Here is a 24,383-nt window from a genome sequence, read left to right on the forward strand (position 1 = left end):
CATTTCACACTCATCCGTCTTTTGAGATGAGTTTGACACATGTCCTAACGAAGCAGACTATGATAAGAAACAATCTCTGGTCCATTTAAAGTGGATCAAATGTCTATATTCTCAATGCAGTCTGAGATTCAAGATGGGAACCATTTTGAGTTAATGCACAAACCTCGGAATGGATGGAGACTTGAGATCACCTTTGTTGTGAATTGACATGAAAACGGCAAAAATACAGGGAAATTAACTGGAAAGAAAAAGCAGCTTTTTTACAACCATAAGTGGTAGTGTGGCCGAGCGGTCTAAGGCGCTGGATTTAGGCTCCAGTCTCGGAAGAGGCGTGGGTTCAAATCCCACCACTGCCATCAAGGCTTCAAAGATATGTTGATGACTACAAGTTACATCAAATATTAACCTTCTTTGTGATGATCATTGTTTTGGAAAAAACAACAAATATTGGCCGGGTTTCCCAGATCCAACCTCTCTTAAGGATTTAAGAGAGGTTCAAAGAAGGTTTGAACTAAGAGAGAACCCTAAGATACGGGTGTTTCCCAGATGACTTCTTAACACCGTTCTTTAGTTCCGCTCTTTCAGAAGCTCTTTGGAGGAGCTGTCCGGTTCTGAAACCAAATCAATCGATGCCAGGCAAATCGATCACCGATCACTATCAGCGCATTTTCACACGCAGCACTGCTACCTAACGCACTAATTCCCTGCTGCCTGCGCGTTATAATGAAAAATTAAGATGATTAATATAATTCAATGACCCTTTTTCATGATGTAAACAAGACTGCAACTAAATAAGAAGTAGTCTTGGTAAGAGAATGAGGGAATGTATTGTTTTTATTAAATGTGAAAGATGGACGAAAGGAGAAATTAACTTAACGATCATTCAGCATACAGGACCACGTTGTATCCTCCTGACTAGTAAAACAGAATCCTTTACCTCAAAAAAATATTCTGAAGTTTATTTAGCAGCTTGACCATTTTCACTATTGCATTCATCAACGTTGTATTTGCGGATGCAGCATCTTTCATTTCCTTCTTAATGAAAGAGATACTTAAGCTAAGAGCAACTCTGGGAAACGCGATTTTCTTTCACAGGCTCCTTAAGAAGATTTAAAAGAAGTCTTTCGCTGTTAAGAACTACTTAACTGATCTGAGATGAGATGAGTTTGACACATGTCCAAAACGAAGCAGACTATGAAAAGAAACAATCTCTGGTCCATTTAAAGTGGATCAAATGTCTATGTTCTGATAGCAGTCTGAGATTCAAGATGGGAAGCATTTTGAGTTAATGCACAAAACCTATAGTGGATGTATACGCTGTCATTTCTTAACTTGTGCGATCGGCATCGTTCACTGCAGCTCTGAGCTCAAATAATCAACCAGCCTCAACCTTCCAATAACTGGGATTACAGGCGTGCGCCAATGCACACGGCAGGTACTTTTCACACTCATCTGTCTTTTGAGATGAGTTTGACACATGTCCAAAACGAAGCAGACTATGATAAGAAACAATCTCTGGTCCATTTAAAGTGGATCAAATGTCTATGTTCTGATAACAGTCTGAGATAAAAAATGGGGACAATTTTGAGTTAATGCACAAACCTCTGAATGGATGGAGACTTGAGATCACCTTTGTTGTGAATTGACATGAAAACGGGAAAAGTACAGGGAAATTAACTGGAAAGAAAAAGCAGTTTTTTACCATCCATAAGTGATAGTGTGGCCGAGCGGTCTAAGGCGCTGGATTAAGGCTCCAGTCTCGGAAGAGGCGTGGGTTCAAATCCCACCACTGCCATCAAGGCTTCAAAGATATGTTGATGACTACAAGTTACATCAAATGCAACCCAGTCTCACATAAAAACGTACCCTGCCTACGTTGGTCCAAAGTGCAAAAACGTAGAGGGGCTACAATATTAGCCCTTGAAACGTATAACTGTTACATTTTGAAACGTATAACTGTTACATTTTTCTGCCTATTCATTTTGCGTCCAAGTCACGTGACTTTTAAGATTCTGGCCGTGACAGCAACAAACATGGTGGATATTTTTCATTTTTGAGTGAAATAAATCAATATTTTGAGTTAGTTTCTGCATAGAAATATATTCATAATATTCACTCAGTGAATTTACATAACCACTTGCTTGCTCGTGGTTGCAACGTTTTTTCAGATCTCGTCAGAATAATGTAAAGCGGTAACGTTTTAAAAATGTGAAAAAGTAACATTTTGGTTGTTGGTGCTGTGAAAAAAATCAATATTTTGATGCTTCCTCGTTGTTGGGAATTATTTTCAGATCTCGCCAGAATAATAATTTGAAATTGCAACATTTTGGTGCTGGGATACGTGGCCGTGATATATAGCATACACGGCCACGTACAGTATGCCGGCGGGGATTCCCCCCCCCAAACCAGATTTTGATAACGGAGCGAGTCAGCCCACAGAAAGCAGTTTTATTTTGAAAACCAACCGGTTTTCTTGCATTCCAAAAGTCTGACTTCCGGCCCGCCAAAATAAAAGATACAGCCAGACAAATGAATGAAAAAATGAAAATAATCCCTCTGGGATCCCCCTATACGTCATAGTGGACACGTGACAGATGCCCCCGATCGTGTGCCGGTTAATATTTAAGATAGTTAAGTTAAGAGTAACTAAACTAAGTAGGGATGCTGTTATAATAATAATAATAATAATAATAATAATAATAATAATAATAATAATAATAATAGTACGTTCCAGTGAGAGCTGAGGGTAAAAGATACACCGAAACTCAAGAAAAGTTTCTCTCCAAACTTACACCTGAGCTGGCGCAGCAGTGTCGAGACGCCTTCTGCAACGTAGCGTCCAGAGCTTACAACTCCACAGCAGCTGAGAGAGGCCTTCTGGAGGAAAACTCCTTGACTGAGTACTAGAGATGCACCGATCGATCGCCCCCGATCGGGATCGGGCCGATAATGGCCCTATCGGCTTTGATCGGAGATCGGAAAATAATAGTTCAAAACCTAACCAGGGGTAAATACAGTGTGTTACAACCAGGGGTAAATATGCAATACGGTACAGGGGGGTCAAACTATGGAATACATGTTCCCATTTAGCAAAAAAATGCTTCTCTGTACAAGGTTTTAAAGGATGGTTGAAAGACAGTCACATTACTTATGTTGCCATTAATCATTGTCTGATAATGTCTCTGAATGTTTGCTATAAACACTGGTTTGTGCTACAGGTGTATTTATTATTATACTAAATATTAATATTATGATTAATATAAATTATTAATTAATTTCTGGAGGTTAAGTCTGATATAATTAATAATTAATTCAAATTATTTATTATTATTATTATTATTATTATTATTATTATTATTATTATTATTATTATTATTATTATTATTATTATTATTATTATTATAACAGCATCCCTACTTAGTTTAGTTACTCTTAACTTAACTATCTTAAATATTAACCGGCACACGATCGGGGGCATCTGTCACGTGTCCACTATGACGTATAGGGGGATCCCAGAGGGATTATTTTCATTTTTTCATTCATTTGTCTGGCTGTATCTTTTATTTTGGCGGGCCGGAAGTCAGACTTTTGGAATGCAAGAAAACCGGTTGGTTTTCAAAATAAAACTGCTTTCTGTGGGCTGACTCGCTCCGTTATCAAAATCTGGTTTGGGGGGGGAATCCCCGCCGGCATACTGTACGTGGCCGTGTATATATCACGGCCACGTATCCCAGCACCAAAATGTTGCAATTTCAAATTATTATTCTGGCGAGATCTGAAAATAATTCCCAACAACGAGGAAGCATCAAAATATTGATTTTTTTTCACAGCACCAACAACCAAAATGTTACTTTTTCACATTTTAAAACGTTACCGCTTTACATTATTCTGACGAGATCTGAAAAAACTTTGCAACCACGAGCAAGCAAGTGGTTATGTAAATTCACTGAGTGAATATTATGAATATATTTCTATGCAGAAACTAACTCAAAATATTGATTTATTTCACTCAAAAATGAAAAATATCCACCATGTTTGTTGCTGTCACGGCCAGAATCTTAAAAGTCACGTGACTTGGACGCAAAATGAATAGGCAGAAAAATGTAACAGTTATACGTTTCAAAATGTAACAGTTATACGTTTCAAGGGCTAATATTGTAGCTCCTCTACGTTTTTGCACTTTGGACCAACGTAGGCAGGGTACGTTTTTATGTGAGACTGGGTTGCAAAATATTAACCTTCTTTGTGATGATCATTGTTTTGGAAAAAACAACAAATATTGACTGTTACAGGAATCTTTCTGAAACTATGTATACGGTTTCATTTCTTAACTTGTGCGATCGGCATAGTCCACTGCAGCTCTGATCTCAAAGAATCCACCATCCTCAACCTTCCAATAACTTGCATTACAGGTGTGCGCCAATGCACACGGCAGTTACGTTTCACACTCATCGGTCTTTTGAGATGAGTTTGACACATGTCCAAAAGAAGCAGACTATGATAAGAAACAATCTCTTGAGCGCTGGATTTAGGCTCCAGTCTCGGAAGAGGCATGGGTTCAAATCCCACCACTGCCATCAAGGCTTCAAAGATATGTTGATGACTACATGTTACATCAAATACTAAGCTTTCTTTGTGATGATCATTGGTTTGGTAAAAACAACAAATATTGACTGTTACAGGAATCTTTCTGAAACTATGGATATGCTGTCCTTTCTTAACTTGTGCGATCAGCATAGTCCACTGCAGCTCAGAGTTGCTGAGCTCAAATAATCCACCAGCTTCAACATTCCCAATAACTTGGATTACAGGCGTGCGCCAATGCACACGGCAGGTACATTTCACACTCATCTGTCTTTTGAGATGAGTTTGACACGTGTCCAAACGAAGCAGAGTATGATAAGAAACAATCTCTGGTCCATTTAAAGTGGATCCAATGTCTATGTTCTGATAGCAGTCTGAGATTCAAGATGGGAACCATTTTGAGTTAATGCACAAACCTCGGAATTGATGGAGACTTGAGATCACCTTTGTTGTGAATTGACATGATGATCATTGGTTTGGTAAAAACAACAAATATTGACTGTTACAGGAATCTTTCTGAAACTATGTATACGGTGTCATTTCTTAACTTGTGCGATCGGCATAGTCCACTGCAGCTCAGGTCAAACAATCCACCATCTTCAACCTCCCAATAACTTGGATTACACGCGTGCGCCAATGCACACGGCAGTTATGTTTCACACTCATCCGTCTTTTGAGATGAGTTTGACACATGTCCAAAAGAAGCAGACTATGATAAGAAAAAAATTCTGGTCCATTTAAAGTGGATCAAATGTCTATATTCTCAATGCAGTCTGAGATTCAAGATGGGAACCATTTTGAGTTAATGCACAAACCTCGGAATGGATGGAGACTTGAGATCACCTTTGTTGTGAATTGACATGAAAACGGGAAATGTACAGGGAAATTAACTGGAAAGAAAAAGCAGTTTTTTCCCATCCATAAGTGGTAGTGTGGCCGAGTGGTCTAAGGCGCTGGATTAAGGCTCCAGTCTCGGAAGAGGCGTGGGTTCAAATCCCACCACTGCCATCAAGGCTTCAAAGATATGTTGATGACTATATGTCACAATCAAATGCTAAGCTTTCTTTGTGATGATCATGGTTTTGGAAAAAACAAATAACAAATATTAATTAAAGCTGCAAGCAGCTGAACGGGCCCTCGCACTCACGGCCACCGCCCCCCATAAGTATCAGAAATGACACCACCCACGACTTCCTATGTCAAACCATTCAAAAGTTATAGCAGAAAAAAGGGACAACCAATCAGAAGAAGGGGCGGGGCTAATTTAGGCCAATGAATGTCAAGGACTCCATACAGAACCTGATGACACCACCCACGACTCTCTATGTCAAACCATTCCAAAGTTATAGCAGAAAATCGGGACAACCAATCAGAAGAAGGGGCGGGGCTAATTAAGGCCAACGAAGCTTAAGAACTCATTACAGAGTCCCATGACACCACCCACGACTTCCTATGTAAAACCATTAAAAAGTTATAGCAGAAAAAAGGGACAACCAATCAGAAGAAGGGGCGGGGCTAATTAAGGCCAACGAAGCTCAAGGACTCCATAACGAATCTGATGACACCACCCACGACTCTCTATGTCAAACCATTCAAAAGTTATGGCAGATAAAAGTATTCTAGGGGGCGCTGTTGAGCCGTTAGGCCACGCCCATTAATGCAAACCATGAAATATCAAATTTATCGCCAAGTCTGTCTTGCATGCCAAATGTGGTGACTTTTGGAGAACTATCAAATATGGACCAATCAGATTTCAAAATGGCCGACTTCCTGTTCGGTTTCGGCCATGGCTCCAAGAGACTTTTCTTTAAGTTGTGCCATGATACAGGTGTGTAGTGATTTTCGTGCATGTACATCAAACCGTATTGTGGAGCTTGAGGCACAAAGTTTTCCGGGGGGCGCTGTTGAGCCATTTTGCCACGCCCATTAATGCAAACCATGAAATATTAAATTTATCGCCAGGCCTGGCTTGCATGCCAAATTTGGTGCCTTTTGGGGAACTATCAAATATGGACCAATCAGATGAAGGGGGGGTGCGCTTGTTGGCGTCTAGCGTCGCCACGGTAACACTTTTGAAAGAGAAAAGTAATGCGTGTAGTCGCAGGATGGAGACGCACATTTTGATGTATAACACATCTGGGTTCACGATACGGTTCGGGCCGTATTAATTCTCGAAGGAATGGCATATATTGCTCCAAAATTACGCGATTAATTCAGAATGTTCAAAATGGCCGACTTCCTGTTCTGTTTCGGCCACGGCGCCAAGAGACTTTTCTTTAAGTTGCGATATGATACAGGTGTGTACCGATTTTCGTTCATGTACATCAAACCGTATTGTGGGGCTTGAGGCACAAAGTTTTCCGGGGGGCGCTGTTGAGCCATTTTGCCACGCCCATTAATGCAAACCATGAAATATTAAATTTATCGCCAGGCCTGGCTTGCATGCCAAATTTGGTGCCTTTTGGGGAACTATCAAATATGGACCAATCAGATGAAGGGGGGGTGCGCTTGTTGGCGTCTAGCGTCGCCACGGTAACACTTTTGAAAGAGAAAAGTAATGCGTGTAGTCGCAGGATGGAGACGCACATTTTGATGTATAACACATCTGGGTTCACGATACGGTTCGGGCCGTATTAATTCTCGAAGGAATGGCATATATTGCTCCAAAATTACGCGATTAATTCAGAATGTTCAAAATGGCCGACTTCCTGTTCGGTTTCGGCCACGGCGCCAAGAGACTTTTCTTTAAGTTGCGACATGATACAGGTGTGTACCGATTTTCGTTCATGTACATCAAACCGTATTGTGGGGCTTGAGGCACAAAGTTTTCCGGGGGGCGCTGTTGAGCCATTTTGCCACGCCCATTAATGCAAACCATGAAATATTAAATTTATCGCCAGGCCTGGCTTGCATGCCAAATTTGGTGCCTTTTGGGGAACTATCAAATATGGACCAATCAGATGAAGGGGGGGTGCGCTTGTTGGCGTCTAGCGTTGCCACGGTAACACTTTTGAAAGAGAAAAGTAATGCGTGTAGTCGCAGGATGGAGACGCACATTTTGATGTATAACACATCTGGGTTCACGATACGGTTCAGGCCGTATTAATTCTCGAAGGAATGGCATATATTGCTCCAAAATTACGCGATTAATTCAGAATGTTCAAAATGGCCGACTTCCTGTTCGGTTTCGGCCACGGCGCCAAGAGACTTTTCTTTAAGTTGCGACATGATACAGGTGTGTACCGATTTTCGTTCATGTACGTCAAACCGTATTATGGGGCTTGAGGCGCAAAGTTTTTTCTGTCTGAACCAATCAGATGAAGGGTGGGCACGCTTTTTGGCGTCTAGCGTCGCCACGGTAACGCTTTTGAAAGAGAAAAGTAATGCGTGGTGTCGGAGGATGGAGACGCACATTTTGAGGTATAACACACTTGGGGGCACGTTACGGTTCGGGCCGTATTAACTGCCGAAGGAAGGCATAAATTTCGCCAAAATGACACGATTAATTCAAAATGGCCGACTTCCTGTTCGGTTTCTCGACATGACACCCAGAGACTTTTCTTTAAGTTGCGCCATGATACAGGTCTGTACCGATTTTCGTGCATGTACGACAAACCGCATTGTGGGGCTTGAGGCACAAAGTTTTCAAGGGGGCGCTGTTGAGCAATTTTGCCACGCCCATTAATGCAAACCATTAAATATCAAATTTTTCGCCAGGCCTGACTTGCATGCAAAATTTGGTGACTTTTTGGGCACGTTTAGGGGGGCAAAAAGGCCTTTCTTTTTGTCAGAACAATAAGAAGAAGAAGAAGAAGAAGAAGAAGAAGAAGAACTAGAAAATTTCATGAAATTTTGATATGGGCATGCCCTACCGCCCATTCGACCCCTCTTGCTGCTTTGGTTTGGGGCTGTAGTGGTTGTGTTTGGGGTGGTTCTATGTCAATTTGAGGTGTTTACGGTTGTATTGCATTCATTCCTGTGCTCCCAATAGTTAAAAATGGGGCGCGCTTTTTGGTGTCTAGCGCCCCCCACGGTGACACTTTTGACTGAAAAAAGTAATGCCCATCGAGGCAACATGGAGACGCATCTAACGATGTATGCCATGCATGGGTGCACGTTGCGGTTCAGGCTACATGATAGACAATGACAATGGATAGTTTTTTTTTCACAGTGGTAAAAAATCCCATCCGAATGAATGGGGCCATTTGGCATGGATTTTGACATAAAATTTCCTTAAATCCCAGCTTCATGAAATTTGAATATGTTGAAGTCCACAGCGTGCCGAGTCGGGAAACATTTGTACGACGTCTCTACGATAACCTGTTGCCTAGCAACAAGCGTCCAAAGTCAAATGGAAATAAAAAAAAAAATGAAAGGTCAATATCGCAAAAATTTTAATAATTGGCATAATGAGCTTGTACGGCCCGTTAGTGCCAATCGGGCCGAGTGTTTGAAAGTTTGAACGATGTCTCTACGATAAAGTTCGACCGAGCAATAAGCGTCTGAATTTTTGCCTTTTTTTTTGCTTTATGGCATCTAGCGTTGCCACGGTAACACTTTTGACTGAGAAAACTAATGCCCATCGAGGCACGATGGAGACGCATCCAACGATATATGCCATGCATGGGTGCACATTCCGGTTCGGGCAGCATTAACAGATTGTTTATTCACATGGTCCCCCATACAAATGCATTGGTTTTTGTTGCCATGGTAACAAGCCCCATAGGATAGAATGGGACAATTTGGCTTTAATATCTCAAAAGCTGTAAACGACAGCGTAATGAGACCTCAGTATGTTGTAGTCCACATGAAGCTGAGTCTTTTAACGTTGGAACCAAGTCTCTGCGATACCGCGTTGCCGCGCAACAAGCATCCGAAGTTCCGTTAGCATCAAAATGAACAATGTGGAATATCTCAAAAACCGTAATAGCAAGCATGACAAGACTAAAATATGTTGCAGTACAAAGCGTCCCGGGTTGGTCAATGTTGTAATGATGTCTGTACGATAAACCGTTGCCTAGCAACAAGCGTCCAAAATAAAAGTGATTTTTTTTTTAAATTGAAAGTTAAATATCGCAAAAACCGTAATAACTAGCATGATGAAGTTGTATGGTCCTTTAAAGACTATCGGGCCGAGTGTTTCAAAGTTTGAACGATGTCTCTACGATAAAGTTCGGCCGAGTAATAAGCGCGGGAATTTTCGCCTTTTTTTTTTGCTTTTTGGCAACTAGCGTTGCCACGGTAACCCCTATTACGGAGAAAAGTAATGCCCATCGAGGCAAGATGGAGACGCATCCAACGATGTATGTCATGCATGGGTGCACGTTGCGGTTCGGGCCGCATTAACGGACGAAAAAAAGTGCGGAATAAGAATAATAATAATAACTAGAGATGCACCGATCGATCGCCCCCGATCGGGATCGGGCCGATAATGGCCCTATCGGCTTTGATCGGAGATCGGAAAATAATAGTTCAAAACCTAACCAGGGGTAAATACAGTGTGTTACAACCAGGGGTAAATATGCAATACGGTACAGGGGGGTCAAACTATGGAATACATGTTCCCATTTAGCAAAAAAATGCTTCTCTGTACAAGGTTTTAAAGGATGGTTGAAAGACAGTCACATTACTTATGTTGCCATTAATCATTGTCTGATAATGTCTCTGAATGTTTGCTATAAACACTGGTTTGTGCTACAGGTGTATTTATTATTATACTAAATATTAATATTATGATTAATATAAATTATTAATTAATTTCTGGAGGTTAAGTCTGATATAATTAATAATTAATTCAAATTATTTATTATTATTATTATTATTATTATTATTATTATTATTATTATTATTATTATTATTATTATTATTATTATTATTATTATTATTATAACAGCATCCCTACTTAGTTTAGTTACTCTTAACTTAACTATCTTAAATATTAACCGGCACACGATCGGGGGCATCTGTCACGTGTCCACTATGACGTATAGGGGGATCCCAGAGGGATTATTTTCATTTTTTCATTCATTTGTCTGGCTGTATCTTTTATTTTGGCGGGCCGGAAGTCAGACTTTTGGAATGCAAGAAAACCGGTTGGTTTTCAAAATAAAACTGCTTTCTGTGGGCTGACTCGCTCCGTTATCAAAATCTGGTTTGGGGGGGGAATCCCCGCCGGCATACTGTACGTGGCCGTGTATATATCACGGCCACGTATCCCAGCACCAAAATGTTGCAATTTCAAATTATTATTCTGGCGAGATCTGAAAATAATTCCCAACAACGAGGAAGCATCAAAATATTGATTTTTTTTCACAGCACCAACAACCAAAATGTTACTTTTTCACATTTTTAAAACGTTACCGCTTTACATTATTCTGACGAGATCTGAAAAAACTTTGCAACCACGAGCAAGCAAGTGGTTATGTAAATTCACTGAGTGAATATTATGAATATATTTCTATGCAGAAACTAACTCAAAATATTGATTTATTTCACTCAAAAATGAAAAATATCCACCATGTTTGTTGCTGTCACGGCCAGAATCTTAAAAGTCACGTGACTTGGACGCAAAATGAATAGGCAGAAAAATGTAACAGTTATACGTTTCAAAATGTAACAGTTATACGTTTCAAGGGCTAATATTGTAGCTCCTCTACGTTTTTGCACTTTGGACCAACGTAGGCAGGGTACGTTTTTATGTGAGACTGGGTTGCAAAATATTAACCTTCTTTGTGATGATCATTGTTTTGGAAAAAACAACAAATATTGACTGTTACAGGAATCTTTCTGAAACTATGTATACGGTTTCATTTCTTAACTTGTGCGATCGGCATAGTCCACTGCAGCTCTGATCTCAAAGAATCCACCATCCTCAACCTTCCAATAACTTGCATTACAGGTGTGCGCCAATGCACACGGCAGTTACGTTTCACACTCATCGGTCTTTTGAGATGAGTTTGACACATGTCCAAAAGAAGCAGACTATGATAAGAAACAATCTCTTGAGCGCTGGATTTAGGCTCCAGTCTCGGAAGAGGCATGGGTTCAAATCCCACCACTGCCATCAAGGCTTCAAAGATATGTTGATGACTACATGTTACATCAAATACTAAGCTTTCTTTGTGATGATCATTGGTTTGGTAAAAACAACAAATATTGACTGTTACAGGAATCTTTCTGAAACTATGGATATGCTGTCCTTTCTTAACTTGTGCGATCAGCATAGTCCACTGCAGCTCAGAGTTGCTGAGCTCAAATAATCCACCAGCTTCAACATTCCCAATAACTTGGATTACAGGCGTGCGCCAATGCACACGGCAGGTACATTTCACACTCATCTGTCTTTTGAGATGAGTTTGACACGTGTCCAAACGAAGCAGAGTATGATAAGAAACAATCTCTGGTCCATTTAAAGTGGATCCAATGTCTATGTTCTGATAGCAGTCTGAGATTCAAGATGGGAACCATTTTGAGTTAATGCACAAACCTCGGAATTGATGGAGACTTGAGATCACCTTTGTTGTGAATTGACATGATGATCATTGGTTTGGTAAAAACAACAAATATTGACTGTTACAGGAATCTTTCTGAAACTATGTATACGGTGTCATTTCTTAACTTGTGCGATCGGCATAGTCCACTGCAGCTCAGGTCAAACAATCCACCATCTTCAACCTCCCAATAACTTGGATTACACGCGTGCGCCAATGCACACGGCAGTTATGTTTCACACTCATCCGTCTTTTGAGATGAGTTTGACACATGTCCAAAAGAAGCAGACTATGATAAGAAAAAAATTCTGGTCCATTTAAAGTGGATCAAATGTCTATATTCTCAATGCAGTCTGAGATTCAAGATGGGAACCATTTTGAGTTAATGCACAAACCTCGGAATGGATGGAGACTTGAGATCACCTTTGTTGTGAATTGACATGAAAACGGGAAATGTACAGGGAAATTAACTGGAAAGAAAAAGCAGTTTTTTCCCATCCATAAGTGGTAGTGTGGCCGAGTGGTCTAAGGCGCTGGATTAAGGCTCCAGTCTCGGAAGAGGCGTGGGTTCAAATCCCACCACTGCCATCAAGGCTTCAAAGATATGTTGATGACTATATGTCACAATCAAATGCTAAGCTTTCTTTGTGATGATCATGGTTTTGGAAAAAACAAATAACAAATATTAATTAAAGCTGCAAGCAGCTGAACGGGCCCTCGCACTCACGGCCACCGCCCCCCATAAGTATCAGAAATGACACCACCCACGACTTCCTATGTCAAACCATTCAAAAGTTATAGCAGAAAAAAGGGACAACCAATCAGAAGAAGGGGCGGGGCTAATTTAGGCCAATGAATGTCAAGGACTCCATACAGAACCTGATGACACCACCCACGACTCTCTATGTCAAACCATTCCAAAGTTATAGCAGAAAATCGGGACAACCAATCAGAAGAAGGGGCGGGGCTAATTAAGGCCAACGAAGCTTAAGAACTCATTACAGAGTCCCATGACACCACCCACGACTTCCTATGTAAAACCATTAAAAAGTTATAGCAGAAAAAAGGGACAACCAATCAGAAGAAGGGGCGGGGCTAATTAAGGCCAACGAAGCTCAAGGACTCCATAACGAATCTGATGACACCACCCACGACTCTCTATGTCAAACCATTCAAAAGTTATGGCAGATAAAAGTATTCTAGGGGGCGCTGTTGAGCCGTTAGGCCACGCCCATTAATGCAAACCATGAAATATCAAATTTATTGCCAAGTCTGTCTTGCATGCCAAATGTGGTGACTTTTGGAGAACTATCAAATATGGACCAATCAGATTTCAAAATGGCCGACTTCCTGTTCGGTTTCGGCCATGGCTCCAAGAGACTTTTCTTTAAGTTGTGCCATGATACAGGTGTGTAGTGATTTTCGTGCATGTACATCAAACCGTATTGTGGAGCTTGAGGCACAAAGTTTTCCGGGGGGCGCTGTTGAGCCATTTTGCCACGCCCATTAATGCAAACCATGAAATATTAAATTTATCGCCAGGCCTGGCTTGCATGCCAAATTTGGTGCCTTTTGGGGAACTATCAAATATGGACCAATCAGATGAAGGGGGGGTGCGCTTGTTGGCGTCTAGCGTCGCCACGGTAACACTTTTGAAAGAGAAAAGTAATGCGTGTAGTCGCAGGATGGAGACGCACATTTTGATGTATAACACATCTGGGTTCACGATACGGTTCGGGCCGTATTAATTCTCGAAGGAATGGCATATATTGCTCCAAAATTACGCGATTAATTCAGAATGTTCAAAATGGCCGACTTCCTGTTCGGTTTCGGCCACGGCGCCAAGAGACTTTTCTTTAAGTTGCGATATGATACAGGTGTGTACCGATTTTCGTTCATGTACATCAAACCGTATTGTGGGGCTTGAGGCACAAAGTTTTCCGGGGGGCGCTGTTGAGCCATTTTGCCACGCCCATTAATGCAAACCATGAAATATTAAATTTATCGCCAGGCCTGGCTTGCATGCCAAATTTGGTGCCTTTTGGGGAACTATCAAATATGGACCAATCAGATGAAGGGGGGGTGCGCTTGTTGGCGTCTAGCGTCGCCACGGTAACACTTTTGAAAGAGAAAAGTAATGCGTGTAGTCGCAGGATGGAGACGCACATTTTGATGTATAACACATCTGGGTTCACGATACGGTTCGGGCCGTATTAATTCTCGAAGGAATGGCATATATTGCTCCAAAATTACGCGATTAATTCAGAATGTTCAAAATGGCCGACTTCCTGTTCGGTTTCGGCCACGGCGCCAAGAGACTTTTCTTTAAGTTGCGACATGATACAGGTGTGTACCGATTTTCGTTCATGTACATCAAACCGTATTGTGGGGCTTGAGGCACAAAGTTTTCCGGGGGGCGCTGTTGAGCCATTTTGCCACGCCCATTAATGCAAACCATGAAATATTAAATTTATCGCCAGGCCTGGCTTGCATGCCAAATTTGGTGCCTTTTGGGGAACTATCAAATATGGACCAATCAGATGAAGGGGGGGTGCGCTTGTTGGCGTCTAGCGTTGCCACGGTAACACTTTTGAAAGAGAAAAGTAATGCGTGTAGTCGCAGGATGGAGACGCACATTTTGATGTATAACACATCTGGGTTCACGATACGGTTCAGGCCGTATTAATTCTCGAAGGAATGGCATATATTGCTCCAAAATTACGCGATTAATTCAGAATGTTCAAAATGGCCGACTTCCTGTTCGGTTTCGGCCACGGCGCCAAGAGACTTTTCTTTAAGTTGCGACATGATACAGGTGTGTACCGATTTTCGTTCATGTACGTCAAACCGTATTATGGGGCTTGAGGCGCAAAGTTTTTTCTGTCTGAACCAATCAGATGAAGGGTGGGCACGCTTTTTGGCGTCTAGCGTCGCCACGGTAACGCTTTTGAAAGAGAAAAGTAATGCGTGGTGTCGGAGGATGGAGACGCACATTTTGAGGTATAACACACTTGGGGGCACGTTACGGTTCGGGCCGTATTAACTGCCGAAGGAAGGCATAAATTTCGCCAAAATGACACGATTAATTCAAAATGGCCGACTTCCTGTTCGGTTTCTCGACATGACACCCAGAGACTTTTCTTTAAGTTGCGCCATGATACAGGTCTGTACCGATTTTCGTGCATGTACGACAAACCGCATTGTGGGGCTTGAGGCACAAAGTTTTCAAGGGGGCGCTGTTGAGCAATTTTGCCACGCCCATTAATGCAAACCATTAAATATCAAATTTTTCGCCAGGCCTGACTTGCATGCAAAATTTGGTGACTTTTTGGGCACGTTTAGGGGGGCAAAAAGGCCTTTCTTTTTGTCAGAACAATAAGAAGAAGAAGAAGAAGAAGAAGAAGAAGAAGAACTAGAAAATTTCATGAAATTTTGATATGGGCATGCCCTACCGCCCATTCGACCCCTCTTGCTGCTTTGGTTTGGGGCTGTAGTGGTTGTGTTTGGGGTGGTTCTATGTCAATTTGAGGTGTTTACGGTTGTATTGCATTCATTCCTGTGCTCCCAATAGTTAAAAATGGGGCGCGCTTTTTGGTGTCTAGCGCCCCCCACGGTGACACTTTTGACTGAAAAAAGTAATGCCCATCGAGGCAACATGGAGACGCATCTAACGATGTATGCCATGCATGGGTGCACGTTGCGGTTCAGGCTACATGATAGACAATGACAATGGATAGTTTTTTTTTCACAGTGGTAAAAAATCCCATCCGAATGAATGGGGCCATTTGGCATGGATTTTGACATAAAATTTCCTTAAATCCCAGCTTCATGAAATTTGAATATGTTGAAGTCCACAGCGTGCCGAGTCGGGAAACATTTGTACGACGTCTCTACGATAACCTGTTGCCTAGCAACAAGCGTCCAAAGTCAAATGGAAATAAAAAAAAAAATGAAAGGTCAATATCGCAAAAATTTTAATAATTGGCATAATGAGCTTGTACGGCCCGTTAGTGCCAATCGGGCCGAGTGTTTGAAAGTTTGAACGATGTCTCTACGATAAAGTTCGACCGAGCAATAAGCGTCTGAATTTTTGCCTTTTTTTTTTGCTTTATGGCATCTAGCGTTGCCACGGTAACACTTTTGACTGAGAAAACTAATGCCCATCGAGGCACGATGGAGACGCATCCAACGATATATGCCATGCATGGGTGCACATTCCGGTTCGGGCAGCATTAACAGATTGTTTATTCACATGGTCCCCCATACAAATGCATTGGTTTTTGTTGCCATGGTAACAAGCCCCATAGGATAGAATGGGACAATTTGGCTTTAATATCTCAAAAGCTGTAAACGACAGCGTAATGAGACCTCAGTATGTTGTAGTCCACATGAAGCTGAGTCTTTTAACGTTGGAACCAAGTCTCTGCGATACCGCGTTGCCGCGCAACAAGCATCCGAAGTTCCGTTAGCATCAAAATGAACAATGTGGAATATCTCAAAAACCGTAATAGCAAGCATGACAAGACTAAAATATGTTGCAGTACAAAGCGTCCCGGGTTGGTCAATGTTGTAATGATGTCTGTACGATAAACCGTTGCCTAGCAACAAGCGTCCAAAATAAAAGTGATTTTTTTTTTAAATTGAAAGTTAAATATCGCAAAAACCGTAATAACTAGCATGATGAAGTTGTATGGTCCTTTAAAGACTATCGGGCCGAGTGTTTCAAAGTTTGAACGATGTCTCTACGATAAAGTTCGGCCGAGTAATAAGCGCGGGAATTTTCGCCTTTTTTTTTTGCTTTTTGGCAACTAGCGTTGCCACGGTAACCCCTATTACGGAGAAAAGTAATGCCCATCGAGGCAAGATGGAGACGCATCCAACGATGTATGTCATGCATGGGTGCACGTTGCGGTTCGGGCCGCATTAACGGACGAAAAAAAGTGCGGAATAAGAATAATAATAATAATAATAAGAAAAGGGAAACCTTTCTAGATACTAATTTAACGCCTTCATTTTTCAGGTTTTCTCGGCCGTGTTTCATTTTTTGGGGATTTTTTTTTTCCACAACAGAGCGGGGTCATGCTTTACACCCGCTGGTGCGCAGTGGGACCTTTGTGACTTTAGCATGTTAGCGAAACGCTAGCAACATTGCCTTTTGGGCCATTCTGGACGATTGCAATATGGTCATGCCACTACTTGGCATGCCCATAATAATAAGAAAAGGGAAACCTTTCTAGATACTAATTTAACGCCTTCATTTTTCAGGTTTTCTCGGCCGTGTTTCATTTTTTGGGGATTTTTTTTTTCCACAACAGAGCGGGGTCATGCTTTACACCCGCTGGTGCGCAGTGGGACCTTTGTGACTTTAGCATGTTAGCGAAACGCTAGCAACATTGCCTTTTGGGCCATTCTGGACGATTGCAATATGGTCATGCCACTACTTGGCATGCCCATAATTAAAGCTGCAAGCAGCGATGAACGGGCCCTCGCACTCACGGCCACCACCCCCATAAGCATATCAGAAATGACACCACCCACGACTTCCTATGTCAAACCATTCAAAAGATATAGCAGAAAAAAGGGACAACCAATCAGAAGAAGGGGCGGGGCTAATTCAGGCCAAGGAAGGTCAAGGACTCCATACAGAATCTGATGACACCACCCACGACTCTCTATGTCAAACCATTCAAAAGTTATAGCAGAAAATCGGGACAACCAATCCGAAGAAGGGGCGGGGCTAATTTTCACCAATTATGGTCAAGGACTCAATACCGAGTCCCATGACACCACCCACGACTCTTTATGTCAAACCTTTCAAAAGTTATGGCAGAGAAAATTATTCTAGGGGGCGCTGTTGAGCCGTTAGGCCACGCCCATTAATGCAAACCATGAAATATCAAATTTATCGCCAGGCCTGGCTTGCGTGCAAAATTTGGTGACTTTTGGAGAACTATCAAATATGGACCAATCAGATGAAGGGGGGCACGCTTTTTGTCGTCTAGCGTCGCCACGGTAACACTTTTGAAAGAGAAAAGTAATGCGCGTAGTCGCAAGATGAAGACGCACATTTTGATGTATAACACACCTGGGTGCACGTTACGGTTCGGGCCGTATTAATTGCCGAAAGAATGGCATAAATTGCACCAAAATTACACAATTAATTCAAAATGGCCGACTTCCTGTTCGGTTTTGGCCATGGCGCCAAGAGACTTTTCTTTAAGTTGCGACATGATACAGGTGTGTACCGATTTTTGTGCATGTACGTCAAACCGTATTGTGGGGCTTGAGGCACGAAGTTTTCCGGGGGGCGCTGTTGAGCCATTTTTCCACGCCCATTAATACAAACCATGAAATATCAAATTTATCGCCAGGCCTGCCTTGCATGCAAAATTTGGTGACTTTTGGGGAACTATCAAATATGGACCAATCAGATGAAGGGGGGGTGCGCTTGTTGGCGTCTAGCGTCGCCACGGTAACACTTTTGAAAGAGAAAAGTAATGCGCGTAGTCGCAGGATGGAGACGCACATTTTGATGTATAACACACCTGGGTGCATGTTACGGTTCGGGCCGTATTAATTCTCGAAGGAATGGCTCATATTGCTCCAAAATTACGCGATTAATTCAGAATGTTCAAAATGGCCGACTTCCTGTTCGGTTTCGGCCATGGCGCCAAGAGACTTTTCTTTAAGTAAAGACATGATACAGGTGTGAACCGATTTTCGTTCATGTACGTCACACCGTATTGTGGGGCTTGAGGCGCAAAGTTTTTTCTGTCTGAACCAACCAGATGACGGGTGGGCGCGCTTTTTGGCGTCTAGCATCGCCACGGTAACGCTTTTGAAAGAGAAAAGTAATGCGTGGTGTCGGAGGATGGAGTCGCACATTTTGATGTATAACACACTTGGGGGCACGTTACGGTTCGGGCCGTATTAACTGCCGAAGGAATGGCATGAATTTCGCCAAAATGACACGATTAATTCAAAATGGCCGACATCCTGTTCGGTTTCGGGCATGACGCCAAGAGACTTTTCTTTAAGTTGTGCCATGATACAGGTGTGTACCGATTTTCGTGCATGTACGTCAAACCGTATCGTGGGGCTTGAGGCACAAAGTTTTCCGGGGGGCGCTGTTGAGCCATTTTGCCACGCCCATTAATGCAAACCATTAAATATCAAATTTTTCACCAGGCCTGGTTTGCCTGCAAAATTTGGTGACTTTTTGGGCACGTTTAGGGGGGCAAAAAGGCCCTCCTTTCGTCAGAAAAATAATAACGCGAAGAATTCCTACAGATACAATAGGGCCTTCGCACTGAAGGTGCTCGGGCCCTAATAATTCCTACAGATACAATAGGGCCTTCGCACTGCAAGTGCTCGGGCCCTAATAATAATACAACAAATACAACAAATATTTACTGTTACAGGAATCTTTCTGAAACTATGTATACGCTGTCATTTCTTAACTTGTGCGATCGGCATAGTCCACTGCAGCTCTGAGCTCAAACAATCCACCATCCTCAACCTTCCAATAACTTGCATTACAGGTGTGCGCCAATGCACACGGCAGTTACGTTTCACACTTATCGGCCTTTTGAGATGAGTTTGACACATGTCCAAAAGAAGCAGACTATGATAAGAAACAATCTCTTGAGCGCTGGATTTAGGCTCCAGTCTCGGAAGAGGCGTGGGTTCAAATCCCACCACTGCCATCAAGGCCTCAAAGATATGTTGATGACTACATGTTACATCAAATACTAAGCTTTCTTTGTGATGATCATTGGTTTGGTAAAAACAACAAATATTGACTGTTACAGGAATCTTTCTGAAACTATGTATATGTTGTCATTTCTTAACTTGTGCGATCAGCATAGTCCACTGCAGCTCAGAGTTGCTGAGCTCAAATAATCCACCAGCTTCAACATTCCCAATAACTTGGATTACAGGCGTGCGCCAATGCACACAGCAGGGACATTTCACACTCATCTGTCTTTTGAGATGAGTTTGACACATGTCCAAACGAAGCAGACTATGATAAGAAACAATCTCTGGTCCATTTAAAGTGGATCAAATGTCTATGTTCTGATAGCAGTCTGATATTCAAGATGGGTATCATTTTGAGTTAATGCACAAAACCTATAGTGGATGTATACGCTGTCATTTCTTAACTTGTGTGATCGGCATAGTCCACTGCAGCTCTGAGCTCAAACAATCCACCATCCTCAACCTTCCAATAACTTGCATTACAGGTGTGCGCCAATGCACACGGCAGTTACGTTTCACACTTATCGGCCTTTTGAGATGAGTTTGACACATGTCCAAAAGAAGCAGACTATGATAAGAAACAATCTCTTGAGCGCTGGATTTAGGCTCCAGTCTCGGAAGAGGCGTGGGTTCAAATCCCACCACTGCCATCAAGGCCTCAAAGATATGTTGATGACTACATGTTACATCAAATACTAAGCTTTCTTTGTGATGATCATTGGTTTGGTAAAAACAACAAATATTGACTGTTACAGGAATCTTTCTGAAACTATGTATATGTTGTCATTTCTTAACTTGTGCGATCAGCATAGTCCACTGCAGCTCAGAGTTGCTGAGCTCAAATAATCCACCAGCTTCAACATTCCCAATAACTTGGATTACAGGCGTGCGCCAATGCACACAGCAGGTACATTTCACACTCATCTGTCTTTTGAGATGAGTTTGACACATGTCCAAACGAAGCAGACTATGATAAGAAACAATCTCTGGTCCATTTAAAGTGGATCAAATGTCTATGTTCTGATAGCAGTCTGATATTCAAGATGGGTATCATTTTGAGTTAATGCACAAAACCTATAGTGGATGTATACACTGTCATTTCTTAACTTGTGCGATCGGCATAGTCCACTGCAGCTCTGAGCTCAAACAATCCACCATCCTCAACCTTCCAATAACTTGGATTACAGGCGTGCGCCAATGCACACGGCAGTTACGTTTCACACTCATCGGTCTTTTGAGATGAGTTTGACACATGTCCAAAAGAAGCAGACTATGATAAGAAACAATCTCTTGAGCGCTGGATTTAGGCTCCAGTCTCGGAAGAGGCGTGGGTTCAAATCCCACCACTGCCATCAAGGCTTCAAAGATATGTTGATGACTACATGTTACATCAAATACTAAGCTTTCTTTGTGATGATCATTGGTTTGGTAAAAACAACAAATATTGGCCGGGTTTCCCAGATCCAACCTCTCTTAAGGATTTAAGAGAGGTTCAAAGAAGGTTTCAACTAAGAGAGAACCCTAAGATATGGGTGTTTCCCAGATGACTTCTTAACACCGTTCTTTAGTTTCGCTCTTTCAGAAGCTCTTTGGAGCAGCTGTACGGTTCTGAAACCAAATCAATCGATGCCAGGCAAATCGATCACCGATCACTATCAGCGCATTTTCACACGCAGAACTGCTACCTAACGCACTAATTCCCTGCTGCCTGTGCGTTATAATGAAAAATTAAGATGATAAATATAATTCAATGACCCTTTTTTCATCCAAACGGTGCGTTACTCCGTTATTTCTGGCTACAGTGAGGCTTTTTTTCCCCACACGCAGAAACCGGGAGGAAACGTGGTGGGCGTGTGTGTGCGTTCAAAAACATGAGCCAAGAGAAGGCGAGTTTCGCAAATCGCAACGTGGAATTACAGCAATCCCTGGTTTTTCGCAGGGGTTATGTTCCAAAAAGAACCCGTGATAAGTGAAATTCTTTTTACAATTATAGAGGGCTTCAGATTGCAGAGATCATCCCCGCCACGCACGTATTCCTGCTCTTCTGATGCTGCTGCATCCCGACTCTGTAGCGTCTTTTCCTCCTAAAGCCGCGGTGCAGGTGGGTTTTTTCAAGAGAAGAAAATAGTTATGGGTCGTTGTCTTCGCTCTTTTTTCTTCTGGGAAAAAAGATTCTTTAATATAAACCGACACCATTGATTATATTTGAGACTGTAATGAACGATTCATCAAAGGATCCCGTTGATCAGCTGCTGCTTCCCTGTCATCACATAGATGCGCTCGGGCGCGGCGCAGGAGGATCGGTGTCCCGGCTGCCTGGACAGCGCGGTCCGACAGCACGTCCAGAGGACTGAAGTGCTGACGCACGAATGCGTTCATGAAAACAGTTCTGCTTCGCGCACGGTGACGCGGTTGATTTGCAGCGAGAACATGCTGTATAGCAGCCAAATTATCAAATACATGATATTCATGATGATCGTTTTATTTGTGCGTAATGCATAAAGCATATACAGGAACACACTTGTTATTCCTTATTTTTCTTTTTTTTTTCCCCTTTGCTGTCACCAATAAATGCTAAACAATATAAATCTAAAGTATAAAATAGATCAAAACTTGTGCGGGGTGCATTGTTTTAATATCTCATTGCTTGGTGTGATATTGTTTTGCCTGACGCGGCTGGATCTGTGAGTCTTTGTTCACTAAGATGGTTGTAAAGACTGGGTCAGCAGCATCTTTCATTTCCTTCTTAATGAAAGAGATACTTAAGCTAAGAGCGACTCTGGGAAACGCGATTTTCTTTCACAGGCTCCTTAAGAAGGTTTGAAAGAAGTCTTTCGCTGTTAAGAACTACTTAACTGATCTGGGAAACCCGGCCATTGACTGTTACAGGAATATTTCTGAAACTATGTATATGTTGTCATTTCTTAACTTGTGCGATCAGCATAGTCCACTGCAGCTCAGAGTTGCTGAGCTCAAATAATCCACCAGCTTCAACATTCCCAATAACTTGGATTACAGGCGTGCGCCAATGCACACGGCAGGTACGTTTCACACTCATCTGTCTTTTGAGATGAGTTTGACACATGTCCAAACGAAACAGACTATGATAAGAAACAATCTCTGGTCCATTTAAAGTGGATCCAATGTCTATGTTCTGATAGCAGTCTGAGATTCAAGATGGGAACCATTTTGAGTTAATGCACAAACCTCAGAATTGATGGAGACTTGAGATCACCTTTGTTGTGAATTGACATGATGATCATTGGTTTGGTAAAAACAACAAATATTGGCCGGGTTTCCCAGATCCGACCTCTCTTAAGGACTTAAGAGAGGTTCAAAGAAGGTTTCACTTAAGAGAGAACCCTAAGATACGGGTGTTTCCCAGATGACTTCTTAACACCGTTCTTTAGTTTCGCTCTTTCAGAAGCTCTTTGGAGCAGCTGTCCGGTTCTGAAACCAAATCAATCGATGCCAGGCAAATCGATCACCGATCACTATCAGCGCATTTTTACACGCAGCACTGCTACCTAACGCACTAATTGCCTGCTGCCTGTGCGTTATAATGAAAAATTAAGATGATAAATATAATTCAATGACCCTTTTTCATCCAAACGGTGCGTTACTCCGTTATTTCTGGCTACAGTGAGGCTTTTTTTCCCCACACACAGAGACCGGGAGGAAACGTGGTGGGCGTGTGTGTGCGTTCAAAAACATGACGGTCAAGAGCCAAGAGAAGGCGAGTCTCGCAAATCGCAACGTGGAATTACAGCAATCCCTGGTTTTTCGCAGGGGTTATGTTCCAAAAAGAACCCGTGATAAGTGAAATTCTTTTTACAATTATAGAGGGCTTCAGATTGCAGAGATCATCCCCGCCACGCACGTATTCCACTGCTCTTCTGATGCTGCTGCATCCCGACTCGCGCTGTAGCGTATTTTTATCCTAAACCCCGCGGTGCAGGTGGGTTTTTTCAAGAGAAGAAAATAGTTATGGGTCGTTGTCTTCGCTCTTTTTTCTTCTGGGCAAAAAGATTCTTTAATATAAACCGACACCATTGATTATATTTGAGACTGTAATGAACGATTCATTAAAGGATCCCGTTCTTCGGCTGCTGCTTCCCTGTCATCACATAGGTGCGCTCGGGCTCGGGCTCGGGCAGGAGGATCGGGGTCGGTGCCTGGACAGCCCGGTCCGACAGCACGTCCAGGGGATGAAGTGCTGACGCACGAATGCGTTCATAAAAACAGTTCTGCTTCGCGCACGGCGACGCGGTTGATTTGCAGCGAGAACATGCTGTATAGCAGCCAAATTATCAAATAAATGATATTCATGATGATCGTTTTATTTGTGCGTAATGCATAAAGCATATACAGGAACACACTTGTTATTCCTTATTTTTCTTTTTTTTCCCCCTTTGCTGTCACCAATAAATGCTAAACAATATAAATCTAAAGTATAAAATAGATCAAAATTTGTGCGGGGTGCATTGTTTTAATATCTCATTGCTTGGTGTAATATTGATTTGCCTGACGCGGCTGGATCTGTGAGTCTTT

At 42.2% G+C, this 24,383-nt stretch overlaps 4 non-coding genes across 4 annotated transcripts; all 4 read left to right on the plus strand.

Annotated features, from left to right (window-relative positions):
* Window positions 1-274: 274 nt before the first annotated feature.
* On the plus strand, window positions 275-356 carry trnal-uag (transfer RNA leucine (anticodon UAG)). Its single transcript has one exon. It is a non-coding gene; the product is annotated as a tRNA-Leu (tRNA).
* Window positions 357-1,713: 1,357 nt separating this feature from the next.
* On the plus strand, window positions 1,714-1,798 carry trnal-aag (transfer RNA leucine (anticodon AAG)). The gene has a single exon. It is a non-coding gene; the product is annotated as a tRNA-Leu (tRNA).
* A 3,712-nt stretch (window positions 1,799-5,510) lies between these two features.
* Window positions 5,511-5,592, plus strand: trnal-aag (transfer RNA leucine (anticodon AAG)). The gene has a single exon. It is a non-coding gene; the product is annotated as a tRNA-Leu (tRNA).
* A 6,988-nt stretch (window positions 5,593-12,580) lies between these two features.
* trnal-aag (transfer RNA leucine (anticodon AAG)) lies at window positions 12,581-12,662 on the plus strand. The gene has a single exon. It is a non-coding gene; the product is annotated as a tRNA-Leu (tRNA).
* Window positions 12,663-24,383: the final 11,721 nt, after the last annotated feature.

This window comes from Cololabis saira, chromosome 2 (assembly GCF_033807715.1).
Source record: "Cololabis saira isolate AMF1-May2022 chromosome 2, fColSai1.1, whole genome shotgun sequence".
Lineage (NCBI taxonomy): Eukaryota > Metazoa > Chordata > Actinopteri > Beloniformes > Belonidae > Cololabis > Cololabis saira.